Raw genomic sequence first — 23,744 nt, forward strand, 5'->3', positions numbered from 1 at the left:
ATCAGTGTCCCAGTTTTCCCACATCCCCTCCAACATTCCGCATTATCTTTTCCTGTCACCTTAGACAATCTGAGAGGTATGTAGTAGTATCTCAGAGTTATCTTAATTTGCATTTCTCTGATCAATAGTCATTTGGAGCACCTTTTCATATGGCTAGAAAAGTTTCAATTTCTTCATCTGAAAATTGTCTGTTCATATCCTTTGACCATTTATCATTTGGAGAGGGGCTTGAATTCTTACAAATTTGAGTTTAATTCTCTATATATTTTAGAAGTGAGACTTTTATCAGAACCTTTGAAAGTAAAGAGTTTTCCAAGTTTGTTGCTTCCCTTCTAATCTTGTCTGTATTAGATTTGTTTGTACAATTTTTTAAAATTTAATATAATCAAAATTATCTATTTTGTGATCAATAATGATCTCTAGTTCTTCTTTGGTCACAAATTCCTTCCTCCTCCATAGATGTGAGAGGCAAACTATTCTATAGTCTTCTAATTTGTTTATAATATCATTCTTTATGTCTAGATCATGAACCCACTTTGACCTAATCTTGGTAAATGATGTTAGATGTGGGATAATGCCTAGTTTGGGCCATATTGGTTTCCAATTTTCCCAGAACTTTTTGTAAAATAGTTAATTCTTATCCCAAAAGCTAAGATCTTTGAATTTGTCAAATACTAGATTGCTAAAATTATTGATTTTTGTTCTGTGAACCTTACCTATTCCACTGATCAATTAGTTTATTTCATAGCCATTACCAAAAGGTTTTGATGACTACTGCTTTATAATATAGCTTTAGATCTGGCCAGCTATGCCACCTTCTTTTGCTTTTTTTTTTTTTTTCATTAATTTCCTTGAAATTTTTGACCTTTTTTTCTTCAGATGAATTTTGCTGTTATTTTTTCTAGGTCAGCAAAATAGTTTTTTTGGGAGTTTGATTGGTATAGCACTAAATAAATAGATTAGTTTAGGTAGTATTGTCATCTTTATTATATTTGCTCACCCTATCCAAGAGCATTTAATATTTTTTCAGTTGTTAGATCTGACTTTATTTGTGTAGAAAATGTTTTGTAGTTTTGCTCATATAGTTATTGACTTTCTCTTGGCAGATAGATTCCCAAATATTTTATATTATTGATAGTTATTTTAAATGGAATTTCTCTTTATATCTCTTGCTGTTGGATTTTGTTAGTGATGTATAAAAATGCTGATGATTTATGTGCATTTATTTTGTATCCTGCAACTTTGCTTAAGTTGTGGATTATTTCTAACAATTTTTTAGTAGAATCTCTGGGGTTCTCTAAGTATACCATGATACCATCTGCAAAGAGTGATATTTGTTTTCCTCATTACCTGCTCTAATTCCTTTAATCTCTTTTTCTTCTTTTGTTGCAAAAGCTAGCATTTCTAATACAATATTGAATAGTAATGATATTAGTGAGCAACCTTGTTTCACAACTGATGTTACTGGGAATGGTTCCAGTTTATCCCCATTACATATGATGGTTGTTGATGGTTTTAAATAAATGCTACTGATGATTTTAAGGAAAAGTCCATTTATTCCTATGCTCTCTAGTGGTTTTAATAGGAGTGGATGTTGGCTTTTATCAAATGTTGTTTTCTGCATCTATTGAGATAATCATATGTTTATTGCTAATTTGATTATTTATATAGTCAGTTATGCTAATAGTTCCTAATATTGAACCATCCTTGCATTCCTGATAATAAATCCTACTTGGTCATGGTGTATTATTTTGGGGATGAATATTTGTAATCTCTTTATTTAAGATTTTTGCATCAATAATCAATAGAGAAATTGGTCTCAATTTTATTTCTCTATTTTAGTCCTACTTGGTTTAGGTATTAGTCCCATGTCTGTGTCATAAAAGGAATGAGGTAGGAGTCCTTTGTTTCCTATTTTTTCAAATAATTTATATAGTATTGGAGTTAATTGTTCTTCAAATATTTGATAGTATCCATCTGGCCCTGGGGAGTTTTTCTTAATAGTTTGTCTTTTTTAAAAATGGGACTATTTAAGTAATCTGTTTCCTCTTCTGTTAATCTGGGCAATCTATATTTTTGTAAATATTCCTCCATTTCATTTAGGTCATCAAATTTATTGGCATAAAGTTGGGCAAAATAACTCCTAATTTTTGCTCTAATTTCCTCTTCATTGATGGAAATTTCCGCCTTTTAATTTTTGAGGCTAACAATTTGATTTTCCTCTTTCCTTTTTTCTAATCAAATTAACTAAAGATTTATCTAAATTGTTTGTTTTTTCATAAAAACAACTTTTAGTTTTATTTATTAATTCAACACTTTTTTACTTTCAATTTTATTAATATCTTATTTTTAGAATATCAAGTTTGGTATTTGATTGGGGGTTTTTAATTGTTCTTTTAATAGCTTTTTTATATGCAAGTCCAATTCATTGATCTTCTCTTTATCTATTTTATGCAAGTACAGATCTAGAGATATAAAAATCCCCCTTATTATGGCTTTGGCTGCATTCCACAAGTTTTGATATGTTGTCTCATTATTGTTATTCTCTTGGATGAAATTATTAATTATGTCTATGATTTGCTGTTTCTCCCATTCATTCTTTAGTATGAGATTATTTAGTTTCCAATTATGTTTTCTTTTATTTTCTCCTGGCCTTATATTGCATGTCATTTTTATTGCATTATGATCAGAAAAAATGAATTTACGATTTCTGCCTTTTTACATTTGATTTTGAGGTTTTTTATGCCCTAAAACAGTTAATTTTGTATAAATTTTATGAACCATTGAGAAAAAGTAAACTCCATTCTGTCTCCATTTAATTTTTTTCAAAGATCTATCATAGCTAACTTTTCTAACATTTTATTTACCTCCCAAACTTCTTTCTTATTTATTTTGTGGTTTGATTTATCTAGTTCTGAGAGAGCAAAGTTGAGATTCCCCACTAGTATGGTTGTTGCATTTCTCTTAATTTTTTCTTTAGAAATTTAGTTGCTCACCATACAGCAGGATAAGGTCAAAATGGGTTTGTGACCTTAGGCATAAAGAATGAGATTATAAATAAATTGGGAGAACATAGAATAGTTTATGTCTTAGACCTATGGAAGAGAAAGGAATTCATGAACAAAGAAGAATTAGAGATCATCATTGATCACAAAATAGAAAATTTTGATTATATCAAATTGAAAAGTTTTTATATAAACAAAACTAATACAGAAAAGATTAGAGGCAAGGCAATAAACTGGGAAAACATTTTTATAGTCAAAGGTTTGGATAAAGGCCTCATTTCTAAAACATATAGAGAATTTACTCTAATTTATAAGAAATCAAGCCATTCTCTAATGATAAATGGTCAAAGCACATGAACAGACAATTCTCAGATGAAGAAATTGAAACTATTTCTAGCTATAAAAAAGATGCTCCAAGTAATTAATCAGAGAAATGCAAATTAAAACAACTCTGAGATATCACTATACATCTCTCAGATTGGCTAAGATATAGGAGAAGATAATGATGGATGTTGGAGGGGATGTGGGAAAACTGGGATACTGATACATTGTTGGTGGAATTGTGAAGACATCCAGCCATTCTGGAGAATGATTTGAATTATGCTCAAAAAGTTATCAAACTGTGCATACCCTTTGATCCAGCAGTGTTACCACTGGGCTTATATCCCAAAGAGATTTTAAAAAGGGAAAGGGACTTGTATGTGCAAGAATATTTGTGGCAGCCCTCTTTGTAGTGGCCAGAAATTGGAAACAGAGTAGATGCCCATTAATTGGAGAATAACTGAATAAACTGTGGCATATGAATATTATGGAATATTATTATTCTGTAAGAAATGACCAGCAGGATGATTTCAGAAAGGCCTGGAGTGACTTATATGAACTGATGCTGAGTGAAATGAGCAGGACCAGGAGATCATTATATACTTCAACAACAATACTATATGAAGATCAATTCTGATGAACGTGTTCCTCTTCAACAATGAGATGAACCAAATCAGTTCCAATAGAGCAGTAATGAACTGAACCAGCTATACTCAAGAGAAAGAACTCTGGGAGATGAGTATGAACCTCTACATAGAATTCCCAATTCCTCTATTTCTGTCCACCTGCATTTTTGATTTCCTTCACAGGTTAATTATACACTATTTCAAAGTCTGATTATTTTTGTGCAGAAAAATAACTGCACATGATTACATATATTGTATTTAACTTATACTTCAACGTATTTAACATGTATTGGTCAACTTGCTATCTGGGGGAAGTGGTGGGGGGGAGGAGGGGAAAAGTTGGAACAAAAGATTTTGCAATTGTCAGTGCTGAAAAAATACCTATGCATATATCTTGTAAATAAAAAGCTATACTATACTTAACAAGAAATAACTATTAAAAAAAGAAATTTAGTTGCTATACCACTTGGTGTATATCTGTTTAGTATTGATATTGCTTCATTATTTTGATGCCTCTTAATAAAATATAATTTCCTTCCTTATTAATTAGATCTGTTTTTGCTATTACTTGAACTGAGATCAGGATTGCTACCCCTACTTTTTTTTTTTTTTACTTCATCTGAAGCCTAATAGATTCTGCTCCAGCCCTTTGCCTTCACGCTGTATTTGTCACTATGCTTTAAATATGTTTCTTGTAAACAACATATTGTAGGATTGTGGCTTTTAATCCAGTCTGCTATCCACTTTTGTTTTATGGGGGAATTCATATCATTCACATTCATAATTAAAATAACCACTTCTGTATTTCCTGCCCTCTTATTTACCCTAGGTTATGCTATTCTCTTTCCTATCTTTCTTCCTACCTACCCAGTATTTTGCTTTTCATGACCATCTCCCTCAAACAGTCCTCCCCCTTTAAAGCCCTTCCCCCCTTTTGCACCTTTCCTCTAATTCTTCTGTTTTCCCTTTTATTAGTCTTTCCCTTTCTTTCCTCCCTTTACCTTTTATTCCTCTATAAGGTGAAAAATTGACTAAGAATTATGTTCACATCCTTCCTTCTTTCCCTTCTTCCTACCTGCCTGCCTTCCTTTCTTCCTGCCTTCCTTTCCCCTCTCTCTTTTTTCCTTTTCTCTCTCCCCCGTTCTCTCTGTCTTTCTCTGTGTCTCTCTTTCTTTTTCTGTATGCCTGTTTCTTTCCCTGTCTCTGTCTCTCTCTCATCTTTATCATCTATATGTCTATCTAGTTATCTTGACCTGAATGTTTAATGGAAAGTAATACTGACTCCAAGTTATATTACTTGATGAAAACTGTAGCAACCTCTTTTTAAAATGCCCCATTTAGTTGATTTGTATCTGAGCATATTGCCTTCAAATTCTTCTTGGTTATTAAATAGAAGCATATATAGGATCCAGGGAAATTTGTATTTCAGGATAAGCAAGCTCTTCAGGTAATATCATTCAATTACATCTATTTACCTACTCCTAAAATCTTCTTGGGACAAGGCCCATACACACACACACACACACACACACACACGTGTGTGTGTGTGTGTACTTCTTCAGTTATTTTTTTCCTGAAAGTGATAATTTCTCTATTTCTATTTTCTATCCTTTCTCTACTTTGCACTCCTCACAAGTTACAAAAAACTGCAGAGATTTCAAACTAAAATAAGCAGTAGGATAATGAGAAGTTACCTTTAAACATTTTCCCTACCTGAAGGCTAAGTTGTTTTGTTTCTTAAATTAATTAAAATCAGTAACTTAAAATGAGTAAGTCATATTGAGTAATTTTTAAAATTCAAAAGTTACTTTCAAGAGTGAAATGTCTAGGACAAAGAGCTAAAAAAGTGATCTGGTTTATTTTCTTACACAATAAATTCTTTTGGGGGAAGTTTTGTTCACAATAATGTGAAGTTATAGTTGTGAACAGTTGTATCTGTAGTTAACTAATTAAATCCCTCGGTCTTATAGAAGATAAAACTTGGCACCAAATAAGGGAAGTAACATTATGAGTAAGGTTTCAATATCAAATTCCATGAGCCCAGACCCAGTTTCCCTCCAGTTTCTCTTAGTAAGACAATGAGAAGAGATGTCACTCAAATTCAGGAAATCTTGATGTGGGTAAAAAAATAAGGGATAGGACATTTGAAAAATGTTCTGCTTTGTATCATTGCTTAACTTATCATTATATTATTAATTTCTTAAGTTTATTCCCTTTTTCCCTCCCTATCCATCATTTTTTCAAGATAACATAATTCAAAATGTTTTCTTTCTTCATAGAATTACCATACCAGATAGGACTTTAGCCATCATTTATTCTGTACCTAGTAACTAAATGGAAACCATAACTTTAAGCTTCTAGACACATATTCATTTAGCTTTTCTTTGATCTCCAACAATTACACTGGCTACTCTCTTCTGAAGTTGCTGTTGAATTCTTATAGATCTATTATCAAATGCTTGCTTAAAATAATTCCCACATTCATCTTTGTAACCTATAACTATTGTTTCTTTTGTCTTATGAATTCAAGAACAACTCTAATCTGTTTTCCACATGACTGCTCTTCAAATATTTCAAGACAGCATGCACACATACAAATACACATACATGCACACATACATACACAGAGGATAGGTACCTTTATTTATGACAAAATATTCACCATATCATAGTTGAATATAATGTGTGTGTGTCTGTGTGTGTATTTTAAAAATATGGTCATTTCCCCTGTAGAAAAATGTGTGAGAGAAAATAAATTCCACCCTTCCTATCCTGTTTCTTTATCCAAATATAGACATTATTTCAATTAAGATACTTATTAAACATCTGCAACCACCAAAATATCATTTGGAGATATCTAATTGCTCTCATTGGGGATTGGCAGGCACCATTATGTGCTGAATCATATCTTGAAGCTTTTTACAATATAATAAAGCCATGCAGGAAAAACACACAGAAATATAAAAAAAACATTGTCGAAAATGTACAAAAAATCTTGAGTCATTTGGCCATTCTCTGGATAAACTCCCAAGCTTTTTTGTGAATTTTAATAGTTGTAGTTCCCTTGATAAATGTTAATACAACCTCCTTAACCAAGAATTTAATCATCAGGCAAGTATTATCTTTGCAACCTTCTAATGTTCAAAGCACTTTCACTTTTATTCTGGTTATACAAAAGGAGTCTTCCTTTCTGCCTTATGATTATAGTTTTTCCCTGAACCACAGCTTACCATGTATAAGTCAGTATTAAAAATGCTTTCAAAATACTACACAGGAATTAATTTACCTATCTTCCTCTCCTTTTCCAAAAGGGACAATCGAATTCACCAGAGGCTAGTATTATGTCTGTTATCCTTAGTCTCATCTCTCCATCACAAACTACTCTAACTTTCTTTTTTATTTTTATTTATTTTATTTTATTTATTTTTCATTTTATTCTATTTATCTTTATTTATTTATTTACTGTTTCTTCCCAGTTACATTCAAAACAACAAAAAATTTACATTTGTTCTAAAATTTTTGAATGCTAGGTTCTCTCCCTTATCCCCACCCACAATTTAGAAACTACTTGTGAAGCTATGCAAAATATTTCCATAAAAGTAAAAAAAAGAAAAAAAAAGATCTCTCAACCTAATAAAAATAAAAATCTCAAGACAAATGAAATAAAGCTAGAGAAATAGAGAGCAAAAGAACAAGTTGGAGGGGAGAGAGAGAGAGAGAGAGAGAGAAAGAGAGAGAATGCTTCAGTTTCTAGCCACAATTAGTTTCTTCTCTGTGTATAGATAGGCTTTTTCATCATAAGTCCTTCAGAGTGGTGGTGGATGATTGTACTACTGAGAATTGCAAAGTCATTCACAGCGGGTCATCCCAGAACATTGCTATTAATAGTCCACAATTTTCAAAATGAAACTCCGGATGGAAGGTGAAAAGAGATGGCAAAAATTAGAGCTTCCCAGAGGTTCCTAAGTATCCAATAACATTTAGGAAATATAACTTTGTTGAACAGTTAAGAGCAACTTGCTTTAAAATGAATTTCTTTTTTTGCAATAGAATAAACACTTATAAGAGTTGTTTCCTTTGAAGGAAACTTTTCACATTATCTTAGTAATATAAGATATTTATTTAAAACATTTCAATATCACCATTAGTCAAAATTAGTAATAAAAGCTTTATTGGTGATTTTCTCAAAAACTTAAAGGAAATTCTGATCTTTAGCATCTCCCAAAGATCTGATTCTCATTACATGATAATTTTTTTAAGTAAAAATATTGTAAACAAGACCTTTAACAGGGGAAACACACATGTGAACGGTTTCCAAATGAACAAAACATATCATCTACAGCAATAGTTACCTTTTTGCAGAGAACACCCTTTACACATAACAAGAAGAAGAAGATTGTAGGAAAGGCAATAGGGAAATGTTGAATCTTCTTCCAGATGTTTTCACATTCACAGTAGTTTAAGCTTTGTTTGTGTCACATTAAGAATAGTAGTACAGTTCTATTAACTTATTTAAAAATGTCTTTCATTTATCTATATTGCATACCCATTTGAGGTCAGTTTGATTGTATTTTATCTGATTGGATAGATCATTTTAGTAATATATAGAACTAAATTGAACACTTGCTTAATTTAATTTAGCTCAATTAAACAAAATATGCCAACTCAGATGAAAAAATCATAATTTACTTTGGTCAGCAAAATCTTTCATTTTTCATCTGTGTTTTCATTATGTAGATATAATCACAGCCACAAACAGTCTAGTCATCAAATTTGAATGTCTCAAGTCTTGGTTGTTTTTTATTAGATTTTGTCTTTGTTCAGTATTCTACCTTATGTCAATGCTGAGGTATTAACCAATAATAGTTATATAGCAATTAGGGGAAATCCATGATTTTCAGCTTATATTCTCTAGATAAAGCTCTCATATATGTAAGTATACTATGGTTTTGCAATCATTGTAAAAATCATACTTGACAAGTATTACTTTTAATCCTTGGTCAGAATACACAGTTCTTTCAAGGCAAAGGTATTTAATGAAATAACATAACAAGAAACATAACAATAAAACCCTCATAAACTTATGTTATTCCACAAACACACAAATGTGTAATCAGTGATAACAATAGACACAAGCTGAGAACATGTGTGGGGAGGAAAATACATAGGGAACACATGTGACCAGAGTACACATTTTTGGAGGGCACCATAAAATAATCTACCTATGTCTGCCACCCCAACCATTTCTGTCTCTTTAAGAAATGTCCTATCTCTTTCATTTAAGAAGAGGTATTTTATATCCAGTAAGATATATTTGGCCATGGCTGTCAATATAGAAGAAAGTATTACCAGCAAGTTATCATTACTTAATTTTTTGATTAATTTTAATTTTAATCATAGAATTTTAATCATAGAAAGTTGAGACATACTTATTCACTCTCCTTATAGGGCTAGTCACTCAACATTTGTTCAAAACAAAAGAAAACAACACACATACACATACAAACACACACACTTTGTATTTTAGATTCTATTCTAAATTCAAAAATCCTCTCTGCTGTCCTATGTTGAGAAGAAGGTAGAAGAAAGGTAAAAATAAAACTAAACACAAAAAAGCAAAGTTATAATATCTCCAAATTTACTAGTTATATTACAAGCATTTTTTTACTGATATATGATCTTCCAATGTTTCAAACTCATTCTATCAGTAATATTGATTTTCAGAAATTTTATAAAGTGAAGAGAAATAAAAAATAATCCACAGATGTTTCTTACTTCACCCTTATTTAAAATATTGGATGGCTTTATTAGTTCATTGAAATTTTTTTGGGAGGAAATTAAATTATATTTTCTTATAAAACATTATATTTTCAAGAATTAAAGTGAATTTTTTTGTAATAATGTATATTTATTATGATCATCTCAATAGATGCAGAACAAGCATTTGATAAAATCCAACATTCATTCATATTAAAAACACTTGAGAGTATAGGAATAAATGGACTTTTCCTTAAAATAATCAGTAGCATCTATTTAAAACCATCAGTAAGCATCATATGTAATGGGGACAAACTGCAACCATTCCCAAGTGAAATTTCAGGAGTGAAACAAAGTTGCCCACTATCACTGTTACTATTCAATATTGTATTAGAAATGCTAGTTTTGGCAATAGGAGTTGAGAAAGAGATTAAAGGAATTAGAGTAGGCAATGAGGAAACCAAATTATCACTCTGCTGATGATATGATGATATACTTTAGAGAACCCCAGAGATTCTACTAAAAAGTGATTAGAAATAATCCACAACTTCAGCAAAGTCGCAGGATACAAAATAAACCCACATAAGTCATCAGCATTCTTATATATCACTAACAAAATTCAACACTTAGAGTTACAAAAAGAAATTCCATTTAAAGTAACTACCGATAATATAAAATATTTAGGAATCTATCTGCCAAGGGAAAATCAGAAAGTATATGAACAAAACTACAAAACACTTTCTATGCAAATTAAGTCTGATCTAACCAACTGGAAAAATATTAAATGCTTGGATAGGGTGAGCAAATATAATAAAGATGACAATACTACCTAAACTAATCTATTTGTTTAGCGCTATACCCATCAGATTTTCAAAAAAACTATTTTAATATCCTAGAAAAAATAACAACAAAGTTCCTACGGAAAAACAAAAGGTCAAGAATTTCAAGGGAATTAATGAAAAAAAAATCAAATGAAAGTAGCCTAGCTGTACCAGATCTAAAATTATATTATAAAGCAATGGTTACTAAAACCATTTGGTATTGGCTAAGAAATAGACTAGTTGATCAGTGGAATAGGTTAGGTTCAAAGGACAAAACAGCCAATAACTTTAATAATCTACTATTTGACAAACCCAAAGACCACAGTTTTTAGGATAAGAACTCACTATTTGACAAAAATTGCTGGGAAAGGTTAAGATGGCGGAGAGGAGGCTCACAGCTGCATAAGCTCCACGCTTTCTCTCACTACCCATTTCATTACAGGCCTCTGAATTAATGCTTGACTGAAAAAAAACCACAAAAAGTTAGCAAGAGAAGCCATCCTTGAGATTCGCCAAGAAAGGTCTGTCTTTACTGGAGGGCTGGGACGGTTTTAGATCAGGTGCAGGTGGCAGGCAGCGGCAGGGAGAGCACGGGAGCAGACTGGAGAGGGGGTGGGGAGTGATCGCAGCTGTCTCTGCAGGGAGAGCTTTGCTACAGGATTAGATACTTTGCTCCGGCAGCAAGTCAGCAGCCCAGCAGAGAAGCTAAAAACACCGGGGCTGAAGAATACAACCCCAAACAGCTGGAGTATCTCGGGACCTGGCTGCCCCCCCCCCTTCCCCCCCACAGTGACTCAGCACGCTTTGGGATCTCAGAGCGCAGGTGCACACAGTCCTGCTAGTACCTCACTGCTGCCCCCTGCAGTCTGGAGAGGAAGCTCAGTAACACACCCAGCGCCTCCCCCAAAGAAAGACTCCAGTTTTTTCTGTTTTTCTTTGGTAGTTTGTCTCTGATTATTAGACAGAATGAGCAAGAAACTGAAGAGGACTTTAACCCTTGACAGCTTCTATACAGATAGAGAGCAGACTCTAAATCCTGAGGAGACTAAAAACAGACAGTCCCCAGGTGAATCCCCAAAGGAGGAGATCATCTGTTCCTCAGCACAGATGAACCTCATAGAAGTGATTAAAAAGGCTCTCACAAGGGAGCTAGAAGAAAAATGGGGAAAGCAGAGTGAGGCTTGGGAAAAGGAGAGGGAGGCTTGGCAAAAGAGCCTGGAGAAAGTTAAAGAGAGAGTGGATAAAGAAGTAAAATCCTTGAAAAATAGGATTGGTGAACTGGAAAACAAAATTGGCGAAATGGAAAAAAATTCCACAGAACAAAAGAACTCAATTGGACAATTAGAAAAAGATTTTAAAAAAGTGAGTGAAGAAAATACTTCACTGAAAATCAGAATTGAACAAGTGGAATTGAATGACTCGAGGAGACAAGAAGAATCAGTCAAGCAAATCCAAAAAAATCAAACAATGGAAAAGAATGTGAAATACCTTCTGGGGAAGACAACAGACCTGGAAAACAGATCCAGGAGAGACAATCTGAGAATCATTGGACTTCCAGAAAAACATGATGAAAAAAAGAGCCTGGACACTATTTTCCAGGAAATTATCCAAGAGAACTGCCCAGAAGTCATAGGAACAGAGGAAAAAATAAACATTGAAAGGATTCATCTATCACCCACTGAAAGGGATCCTAAAATCAAAACACCAAGGAATATAGTGGCCAAATGCCAGAACCTTCAGACGAAGGAAAAAATATTGCAAGCGGCTAGAAAAACCCAATTCAAGTATCAAGGAGCCACAATAAGGATCACCCAGGATCTGGCAGCATCCACATTAAAAGATTGAAGGGCCTGGAATATGATACTCCGAAAGGCTAAGGAACTTGGTATGCAACCAAAAATAACTTACCCAGCGAGAATGAGCATCTTTTTCCAGGGAAGAAGATGGACATTCAACGAAGTAAGCAAATTTCATCTATTTCTGATGAAAAAGCCAGAACTTAACAAAAAGTTTGATCTACAAATATAGAACTCAAGAGAAATCTAAAAAGGTAAAGATTAATCTTGGGAACTATATTTTGACTATATAGATGTATAAAGAATACATGTATACCTTGTTCTAGAAATTGATGTGGAAAGGATATTGTACCAGAAAAAGGGTAAAGTGGGGGTAGTACATTTCATGAAGAGGCATAGGAAACCTATTATATATGAGAGAAAGAATGGAGGGGGATGAATATAGTGGGTATCTTACTGCCTTCAGAATTGGCTTTAAGTGAAAAATCTTAAGACATATTCAATCTATGGTGAAACTTCTCCCACCTCATTGAAAAGTGAGAAGGGAAAAGTGAAAAGGGAAGGAATAAACTAAGCGGAAGGGAATACGGAAACTGGGAGGGAAAGGGGTAAGATAGGGGGAGGAGCTCTAAGGCGGGGGGAGGGACACTAAAAAGGGAGAGCTGTGAGAAGCAAGTGGTACTCACAAGCTTAATACTGGGAAGGGAGGAAAGGGGAAAGAAGGGAGAAAAGTGTAAACCGGGGTTAACAAGATGGCAAGTAATACAGAATTGGTCATTCTAACCATAAATGTGAATGGGGTAAACTCCCCCATAAAGAGGAAGAGGTTAGCAGAAAGGATTAAAAGCCAGAATCCTACAATATATTGTTTACAGGAAACACACCTGAAGCGAGGAGATACATGCAGGTTAAAGGTAAAAGATTGGAGCAAAATCTACTATGCTTCAGGTGAAGTCAAAAAAGCAGGGGTAGCCATCCTGATCTCAGATTAAGCTAAAGCAAAAATTGATCTAATTAAAAGAGATAAGGAAGGGCACTATATCTTGCTAAAGGGTAGCATGGATAATGAAGCACTATCTATATTAAACATATATGCACCAAGTGGTGTAGCATCTAAATTCTTAAAAGAGAAATTAAGAGAGCTGCAAGAAGAAATAGACAGTAAAACTATAATAGTGGGAGATCTTAACCTTGCACTCTCAGAATTAGATAAATCAAACCACAAAATAAATAAGAAAGAAGTCAAAGAGGTAAATAGAATATTAGAAAAGTTAGATATGATAGATCTCTGGAGAAAATGTAATGGAGACAGAAAGGAATACACTTTCTTTTCAGCAGTTCATGGAACCTATACAAAAATTGACCATATATTAGGACATAAAAACCTCAAACTCAAATGCAGTAAGGCAGAAATAGTAAATGCATCTTTTTCAGATCACGATGCAATGAAAATTACATTCAACAAAAAACCAGGGGGAAGTAGACCAAAAAATAATTGGAAACTAAATAATCTCATACTAAAGAATGATTGGGTGAAACAGCAAATCATAGACATAATTAATAACTTCACCCAAGAAAACGATAATAATGAGACATCATACCAGAATGTATGGGATGCAGCCAAAGCGGTAATAAGGGGAAATTTCATATCTCTAGAGGCCTATTTGTATAAAATAGAGAAAGAGAAGGTCAATGAATTGGGTTTGCAACTAAAAATGCTAGAAAAGGAACAAAATAAAAACCCCCAGTCAAACACTAAACTTGAAATTCTAAAAATAAAAGGAGAGATCAATAAAATTGAAAGTAAAAAAACTATTGAATTAATTAATAAAACTAAGAGTTGGTTCTATAAAAAAACCAACAAAATAGACAAACCCTTAGTAAATCTGATTAAAAAAAGGAAAGAGGAAAATCAAATTGTTAGTCTTAAAAATGAAAAGGGAGAACTCGCCACTAACGAAGAGGAAATTAGAGCAATAATTAGGAGTTACTTTGCCCAACTTTATGCCAATAAATTCGACAACTTAAATGAAATAGAAAAATACCTCCAAAAATATAGCTTGCCCAAACTAACAGAGGAAGAAGTAAATATCCTAAACAGTCCCATCTCAGAAAAAGAAATAGAACAAACTATCAATCAACTCCCTAAGAAAAAATCCCCAGGACCAGATGGATTTACATGTGAATTCTACCAAACATTTAAAGAACAATTAACTCCAATGTTATATAAACTATTTGAAAAAATAGGGATTGAAGGAGTCCTACCAAACTCCTTTTATGACACAGACATGGTACTGATACCTAAACCAGGTAGGCTGAAAACAGAGAAAGAAAATTATAGACCAATCTCCCTAATGAATATTGATGCTAAAATCTTAAATAAAATATTAGCAAAAAGATTACAGAAAATCATCCCCAGGATAATACACTATGACCAAGTAGGATTTATACCAGGAATGCAGGGCTGGTTCAATATTAGGAAAACTATTAGCATAATTGACTATATCAATAACCAACCAAACAAAAACCATATGATCATCTCAATAGATGCAGAAAAAGCATTTGATAAAATCCAACATCCATTCCTAATAAAAACACTTGAGAGCATAGGAATAAATGGACTTTTCCTTAAAATAGTCAGGAGCATATGTTTAAAACCATCAATAAGCATCATATGCAATGGGGAAAAACTGGAACCTTTCCCAGTAAGATCTGGAGTGAAGCAAGGTTGCCCACTATCACCATTATTATTTAATATCGTATTAGAAACACTAGCCTCGGCAATAAGAGTCGAGAAAGATATTAAAGGAATTAGAGTAGGCAATGAGGAAACCAAACTATCACTCTTTGCAGATGATATGATGGTATACCTAGAGAACCCCAGAGATTCTACTAAAAAGCTATTGGAAATAATTCATAATTTTAGCAAAGTAGCTGGCTACAAAATAAATCCCCATAAATCCTCAGCATTTTTATACATCACCAACAAAACCCAACAGCAAGAGATACAAAGAGAAATTCCATTCAGAATAACTGTTGATACCATAAAATATTTGGGAATCTATCTACCAAAGGAAAGTCAGGAATTATATGAGCAAAATTATAAAAAAAGTCTCCACACAAATAAAGTCAGACTTAAATAATTGGAAAAATATTAAGTGCTCTTGGATTGGCCGAGCAAACATAATAAAGATGACAATACTCCCTAAACTAATCTATTTATTTAGTGCTATACCAATCAGACTTCCAAGAAAATATTTTAATGATCTAGAAAAAATAACAACAAAATTCATATGGAACAATAAAAAGTCGAGAATCTCAAGGGAATTAATAAAAAAAAAAAATCAAATGAAGGTGGCCTAGCTGTACCTGATCTAAAATTACATTATAAAGCAGCAGTCACCAAAACCATTTGGTATTGGCTAAGAAATAGATTAGTGGATCAGTGGAAAAGGCTAGGTTCACAAGACAGAATAGTCAACTATAGCAATCTAGTGTTTGACAAACCCAAAGCCCCTAACTTCTGGGAAAAGAATTCATTATTTGATAAAAACTGCTGGGATAATTGGAAATTAGTATGGCAGAAATTAGGCATGGACCCACACTTAACACCATATACCAAGATAAGATCAAAATGGGTCCATGACCTAGGCATAAATAACGAGATTATAAATAAATTAGAGGAACATAGAATAGTTTATCTCTCAAACTTGTGGAGGAGAAAGAAATTTGTGACCAAAGATGAACTAGAGACCATTACTGATCACAAAATAGAAAATTTTGATTACATCAAATTAAAAAGCCTTTGTACAAATAAAACTAATGCAAACAAGATTAGAAGGGAAGCAACAAACTGGGAAAACATCTTCACAGTTAAAGGTTCTGATAAAGGCCTCATTTCCAAAATATATAGAGAACTGACTCAAATTTATAAGAAATCAAGCCATTCTCCAATTGATAAATGGTCAAAGGATATGAACAGACAATTTTCAGAGGATGAAATTGAAACTATTACCACCCACATGAAAGAGTGTTCTAAATCATTATTGATCAGAGAAATGCAAATTAAGACAACTCTAAGATACCACTACACACCTGTCAGATTGGCTAAGATGACAGGAAAAAATAATGATGAATGTTGGAGGGGATGCGGGAAAACTGGGACACTAATGCATTGTTGGTGGAGTTGTGAACGAATCCAACCATTCTGGAGAGCAATCTGGAATTATGCCCCAAAAATTATCAAATTGTGCATACCCTTTGATCCAGCAGTGTTTCTATTGGGCTTATATCCCAAAGAAATACTAAAGAAGGGAAAGGGACCTGTATGTGCCAAAATGTTTGTAGCAGCCCTGTTTGTAGTGGCTAGAAACTGGAAAATGAATGGATGCCCATCAATTGGAGAATGGCTGGGTAAATTGTGGTATATGAATGTTATGGAATATTATTGTTCTGTAAGCAATGACCAGCAGGATGAATACAGAGAGGACTGGCAAGACTTACATGAACTGATGCTAAGTGAAATGAGCAGAACCAGGAGATCATTATACACTTCAACAACGATATTGTATGAGGACATATTTTGATGGAAGTGGATTTCTTTGACAAAGAGACCTGAGTTTCAATTGATAAATGACGGACAAAATCAGCTACACCCAAAGAAAGAACACTGGGAAACGAATGTGAACTATCTGCATTTTTGTTTTTCTTCCCGGGTTATTTATACCTTCTGAATCCAATTCTCCCTATGCAACAAGAGAACTGTTCGGTTCTGCAAACATATATTGTATCTAGGATATACTGCAACATATCCAACATATAAAGGACTGCTTCCCATCTAGGGGAGGGGGTGGAGGGAGGGAGGGAAAAAAATCGGAACAGAAACGAGTGTCAATATAAAGTAATTATTAAATAAAAATTTAAAAAAAGACAAAAAAATTGCTGGGAAAATTGGAAATCAGTATGGCAGAAACTAGGCATTAACCCACACTTAATACTGTACACCAAGATAAGTTCAAAATGGGTTCATGATTATAAATAAATTGGAAGAGCTTAAGATAGTTTACCTCTCAGACCTGTGGAAGAGGAAGGAATTTATGAACAAAGAAGAACTAGAGATCATTATTGATTAAAAAATAGAAAAATATGATTATATCAAATTGAATATATCAATTGATATATCAAATTGAAAAGTTTTTGTATAAACAAAACTAATGCAGATAAGATTAGAAGGAAAGCAATAAACTGGAAAAACATTTTTACAGTCAAAGGTTCTGATAAAGGCCTCATTTCCAAAATATATAGAGAATCGATTCTAATTTATAAGAAATCAAGCCATTCTCTAATTGATAAATGGTCAAAGTATATGAACAGACAATTCTCAGATGAATAAATTGACAAACTATTTCTATTTCTAGCCATATGAAAAGATGCTCCAAGTCAATATTAATCAGAGAAATGCAAATTAAGACAACTCTGAGATACTACTACACACCTGTCAGATTGGCTAGAATGACAGGGAAAGATAATGCGGAATGTTGGAGGGGATGTGGGAAAACAGGGACACTGATACATTGTTGGTGGAATTGTGAATACATCCAACCATTCTGGAGAGCAATTTGGAACTATGCTCAAAAAGTTATCAAACTGTGCATACCCTTTGATCCAGCAGTGTTACTACTGGGCTTATATCCCAAAGAGATTTTAAAGAAGGGAAAGAGACCCACATATGCAAAAATATTTGTGGCAGCCCTCTTTGTAGTGGCCAGAAACTGGAAACTGAGTGGATGCCTATCAATTGGAGAATGACTGAATAAATTGTGGGTATATGAATTTTATGGAATATTACTATTCTGCAAGAAATGACCAGCAGGATGATTTCAGAAAGACCTGGAGACACTTACATGAACTGATGCTAAGTGAAATGAGCAGGACCAGGAGATCATTATATACTTCAACAACAATACTATATGATCAGTTCTGATGGACATGGCCATCTCCAGCAATGAGTTGAACCAAATCAGTTTCAATAGAGGAGTAATGAATTGAATCCCTATTTTTTTTTTCCGCCTGAATTTTTGATTTCCCTCACAGGTTAATAGTATACTATTTCAAAGTCTGATTCTTTTTGTAAGCAAAATAACTGTTTGGACATATATACTTAATATAGTACTTAACTTATACTTTAACATATTGAGCATGTATTGGTCAACCTGCCATCTGGGGGATGGGATGGGGAGAAGGAGGGGAAAAATTGGAACAAAAGATTTGGCAATTGTCAATGCTGTAAAATTACTCATGCATATAACTTGTAAATAAAAAGCTATAATTAAAAAATGTATATTTATGGCAAAGAGAAAATGTTATTAACTTTTCTCATTCTTCCTACAATATCAATTATTGCTGAAATGAACTGTATCTCCCAGGAATTCTCTTCGTGACAATGGCTCTGCAATATAATATGGGAGAATTTATAGAGAGCTGGGTTCAGAAGCCCTAGGTTCAAGTCTCATTTCTGACACAAGCTGGCTGAGTGACCGTGGCAAGTTACTTAATGTCCCATGCATCTAAATTAAACTCTAAAGGTCATAGATAATATATCGATCTATATTGGTAAAGGGAGTTTCAAATACTAGTAAAATCATAAAACATAACACAATCATTGAATCATAAATTAAATTTACTTAGGTATTTTGAGATATCTATTTACTTTTTCATTTGTTGTTTGCTTTGTCATGGTTTTAAGCCTGAATTAATCCATCTCATTGTATCTGCCCCTTCAGAACTATTTATCAGCTTGTAGTCCCTCTACTTAAAAATTCATTTGCAGCTCCTGGCAGTGACATCTGGCTCAACTAATCTTAATGAACCTTTATGCTTTAACAGAAGGAGGGCCAAAATCTTCTACCTATATTTAATTATTGTCTTGAAGATGCTTCCTTAAAGAAAAGTGGTGAATCTCCTGCTACAGCCTTCTTGCCTATGTTCTGAACTACACTAGAAACCATTCTTCAGTCAAGGCATGGAGTTAGTAACTTGTGATGGTCATGTGATTTCATTTTGTCTAAGGAGGCAGAACTTGTCCCTGGAGGGAATGCAGCATCTTGACCCAAGTGAATCCAAATATTGAAAACAAAGATTCTCTCAAGGTCTTTGCTTCTCATTTCTTTTTCCTTTCTGTAAATATGCAAATAAAGAGATGGAAAAGATATCTTTTCCTACACATTTTATATTTAAACCAGCGTAGGTTTCCGTACTGATGGATTAGCTTCCATACTGATGGGATTTACTTTTTAAAGGAATCAGAACTTTTTTTGAAAAAGTTTAAATTTAATTATACTTTAATATAAAATATGTAGACCAATTAAACTTCAGTTCCCTTGTAATATAAAAAAATGCCATTTAATCTTTAGATTGTAAAACCTCAGTGAAGCAAACTTTTATTTCTAAATAGATCAGAATGAGTTTGCTAAGGTGCTCTTGGTTACCTTAGTAACTGACATTAATCACTCTTTTAAGTGAACTGTACATTTGTGCCATACATTTCATTTAATGGGGAAAAGGTATAATAAAAAGATTCAGGAACCTATGCTCATTAAACTGTTATAACTGTTTCTGGCAATGGCAAAAGGTTATTGATTGTTACTTCTAATTTTGTGGTGAGATAAAAGTGCATAAAGCATCTTCATGAACATTCAAAACCTCTATTTGAACAGAAAGTCAGTCTGAATGGTGGCCCTTGCAATGCACATGCATGACAAATTACTTAATTCCTTAGATTTTATAAAATAGCTACATAATACCATTAGAAAAATGGAATCTGATTAAATAAATGCTCTTCCATTCCTTTTTAAAAATTCCCAGAAACTATGGACTTGAAAGAATAGTATATGAATATCTCATATTCAAACAAAAAACAAAAGAGTTTCTCTTTTATTGAGAACCTTTTATCTAAACCTTTTAAGTTTCATGTGCAAACTATGTCAATTCTTTTTGTAGCATAGGAATTCTTCTGAATTTTATCAAAAAGAAATACAAGTTCATTCAAATTCAATTTTTTTGAACTTCCCATTTTTCCATTAAAAAAGTATGAATAATGATGACTAGAATGGTTGAATCAAATCATTATACATTTAAACAGTGATGAATCATTATTATCTAAATATTTTATTAAATGTTTGTATATATTCCTATGTGGGTATCAGAGAGGAAAGCCAAGATAGTACTCCTGCTTTTTTAGGAGAATTGAAACTTGAAATATCATGAAGGTAATAATAGCTAACATTTTTATGACATGTGTACATATTAAATTTGAAAGGTAAATACGCATTAAATCATACATATGCAAGGCCTTTAATGAACTTCAAGATTAATGTGGGCCATAAATATGACATGAATCCCGCCCCCCCCAAAAGAAGAAAATAAAATAAATGAAAACAATCTATTTACATCATATCTTACATTAATTTTTTTCCATTTTTCTTCTTTTTTTTTTTTTTTTGGGTTTTCATGCCATACTTATGGTCTACATTAATCTTGACATTCATTAAAGATATGTATATGTTTAATACTTATTTACCCTTCAGTTACATTTTACTAGAATTAAGCTATCATTCTAACCTGTATAGATCCTTTTGGCTTCTAATTGTATCATATAATATGTTTACTATTCTCACTTTCATGGCATCTCTCAACTAGGTAGGCATACCATTCTGCTTTATTCAAGTTAATGGTAAATCTAAATAAAGCTAAAGATACCAATAAAGGATCTACTTCAAGTTGACACTGATTCATTAGTGACTACTCTTTATTTTCAGGCAATTTTTAATCTAGTTGTCTTATCATCTACTTTTCATTTGTCCATTTTTTTCAATAAGTATAACATTAGACATTCTGTCAAATACTTTCCTAATTGAAAAATATACCAAATCTATTATATTACCTTGTCCTAACCTAAATATAAGGGCTGATAGAAACTTCATAGTTAATTTGTAACTAAAGTAAGGGCTTGTCTCATCAGAAGAACATGTAGCAAATTTACCAACTCTTGTTGATAATCATTTTAGGAAATTTATTTAAATGAGTACTTACCCTTTCAATATAGATATTAATCATGGAAAGGATTTGACTAAGCATATAGTTAGCAATATGAAATTAAAATCTTTATATAATATAATTTGTATTTATTAATTATTTTTAATAAAGCATAGCATCTTGATAAAAACAAAAAAGAAGCATTCTCAAAAATGGGTATGATATTAATTTGTAATGACCTGGATTTTCATTATTTTTCATTCCATTTTGAGAAACTACTAAAACAATACACTCTAAAATTTTGACAGAAAGTGGAAATAAGACCATTAGCCTTTAAATGAAGGCTCCGTAGAGGTAATGTAGTATAATGGAAAGACAATCATACTTATGATGGCTCTGAGCTTTGGTCTTCATTGAAAATGAAGATCAAGGGGGTGGGTGCAGCCAAGATGGTGGAAAAGACCCATGTCATTTTCTGAGTTCTTCCCACAACCCTCAAACTAATTAGCAAATTCAGCCTCTGAATTATTTCTGGACTGGCAGAACCCACAAATATTGGGATGTAACAAATTACCAGCAGAAGATAATTTTTAAAATCTCCAGAAAAAGTCTGTTTCCATCAAGCATGGAGGGAGGCAGGACAAGAGCAAGCAGGCAGAGCACAGATGCTAGTGTAACACATTGTCCCAGAGTGGTTTAGGCTCCACATGCCAGAAAATGTATGGGGAAGAATTTACAGAAGTGTTGACTACTCTAATGTAATTACAAGCCAATAGATAAGCAAAGAAGTTATAAAACATCCAACACAAACACAAAAGGATAAATAGCAAACTCCAAAATTCAGAACTTCATGGGACTTGGCCATGCCTACTCAGCCCCAGAAGTCAGTCAGCACTGACTCAGAGCAGCCACTGCTATCACTTTTAGAGGACGCTTGGACAATTTCCTTTGCCCTAAAAGCAGATCTCAAATTTAAAAAAAAAGCAAAAAAGCAAAAGGAACTCTGACCATAGATAGTTTTTATAGAAAAAAAAGTAGAACAGATTTCAAACTCTGAGGTCACTAAAAGCAGATCATTTTCAGATGAAGCCCCAATGGGTAGTGTATATTGGTTTCTATCTCACAAGTCTCTCTTGGAAGAAATTAAAAAGGATCTTAAAAGAGAGCTAGAAAAAAAACTGGGGAAAAGAAATGAAAACTTTGCAAGAGAGTTTGGAAAAGGATACAGAAATCATCTGAAGAAAAATCCTTAGAAAATAGATTTAGTGAAATGGAAAAAGCATGCAGCACATTACAAAATAAATATGACTATTGGAAAGTGGAAACAGAAAAAGAAAACAACTCCCTGAAAAACAGAAATTCAAGAACAAAACTATTCACCTAAAAATTCAATTGGCCAAATACAAAAAGAATTTAAATAGGCAAATGAAGAAAATAACTCACTTTAAGAATCAGAACTGAACAAATGGAAATGAATTACTCAATAAGACATCAGGAATCAGTCAAGCAAAACCAAAAACATTAAAAAATAGAAGAAAATGTAAAATACGTACTTGGAAAAACAGCTGACCTGGAAAATAGATCTAGGAGAGACAATCTAAGGATTACTGGATTTCCTGAAAATCATGCTGAAAAAAAAAAAAGAATGTAGATATTATCTTACAGGAAATCATCAAAGAGAACTGCCCTGATGTTTTAAAATCAGAAGGTAAAATAGCCATTGAAAGAACTCACTGTTTCATGTCCTGAAACAGACCCCAAAATGAAAACTCCAAGTAATATTGTGGATAAATTTCAGGACTATCAGACCAAGGGAAAAATATTACAAGCAGTCAGAAAGAAATTTTCTCTAATGAAATTGATACAAAAATCTTACATGATATATTACCAAAGATATTAGAGAAACTCATTCCCATGATAATACACCATTACCAAGTAGGATTTAATACCAGAAATGGAAGGCTGGTTCAATATCAGGAAAACAATTACAATAAATGACTATGTTAATAACCAATCTAACAAAAACCATATGATTATCTCAATAGATGCAGAAAAAGCATATGATGAAATCCAACATTCATTGCTATTAAAAAATTACAGAGTATAGGAATTAATGGAATTTTCCTTAAAATAACCAATAGCATCTATTTAAAAATATCAGCAAGCATCATATGTAATGGAAATAAATTAGAACTATTACCAGTAAGATCAGGAGTAAAACAAGGTTGCCCACTATCAGCATTACGATTCAATATTTTATTAGAAATTTTAGATTTGGCAATAAGAAAAGCAAAAAGAAAAGATGATATGATGGTATACATAGAGAACTCTAGGGAGTTAACTAAAAACTATTACAAACAATCCATAACTTTAGCAAAGTTTCAG

This window comes from Antechinus flavipes, chromosome 1 (assembly GCF_016432865.1).
Source record: "Antechinus flavipes isolate AdamAnt ecotype Samford, QLD, Australia chromosome 1, AdamAnt_v2, whole genome shotgun sequence".
NCBI classification, from domain to species: Eukaryota; Metazoa; Chordata; class Mammalia; order Dasyuromorphia; family Dasyuridae; genus Antechinus; species Antechinus flavipes.